Genomic DNA, 1,036 nt, shown 5'->3' on the forward strand with positions numbered 1-1,036 from the left:
TATACAATGAATGATAACCAGATTTTAAATCATCTATCCAAACTTCAACCAACTGTGAATATCAAGTTTTGTTAAGATTCATGGAAATTTTCCTTGTTATTACCTTTATACAGAACTATATTTATTCAATACAATCTAAATTTAGCTAATATGGGATAGCCCTAAAAAAGACAAGTTTTACTTTGGTGGTCTGGTTAAATTACAATATTTTCACATACCTAACAGAAGCAGCATATTTGAAAACAAAAATTAACTACTGACATTGTACGAGTGTTTAAGAAAATTACCATTTGCAATTATAACTCCTGGGATATTAAAAGAAAAATTTATTTTCAAATATATATAATATATATAAATCTTTTTACAAGTTTATCACAAATATATAAACATACATACATTATTACGTCAGACCAACTTATTCAGAATTCATTTATATGAATTTGAAGACATGCAGCTATAAAAATAAATAATAAAAAGGCAAAACTTTAAATATCACTCTACAGCAATAACATAATCACATAAAACACTTCTGCTTCATATGTGAAAGCAGCATTATTACCCGTACTAACAACACATTATATAATCATGACCTCAAATTGTAACTATGACAAAAGTAGTACGTATAGTACATGAAGCTAAAACAAGAGAATTAATTTATATTTTCCTATTTATTAATTTACATTCTGTACACTATACAGCAAATGTAAGTATTACTGCAGTAAATGCAATTAAACTCACACTTATGTATGTACAAGAGACTAACAAGAGAGAACAAATTTATATTTTCCTAACATTAGTTTTTACAGTGTTATTTACACTATTCTGGGGACCATAAGTAATGAAGATCAGACAGATGTCCACAGATTACATAAAAGTATAAAAATACCTATAGTATATACAGCATTTGGTGCAGGACATTTGAATCGCAGCAGTTCTTGACTTTATGCAGGGATCTTACACACATATAACATAAATGTATTTCAGTTACCTACTTGAGGAAATGATAAGAGGTGAAGATAGCTTGGGCATGATATAA

Source organism: Macrobrachium nipponense, chromosome 5 (assembly GCF_015104395.2).
Source record: "Macrobrachium nipponense isolate FS-2020 chromosome 5, ASM1510439v2, whole genome shotgun sequence".
NCBI classification, from domain to species: Eukaryota; Metazoa; Arthropoda; class Malacostraca; order Decapoda; family Palaemonidae; genus Macrobrachium; species Macrobrachium nipponense.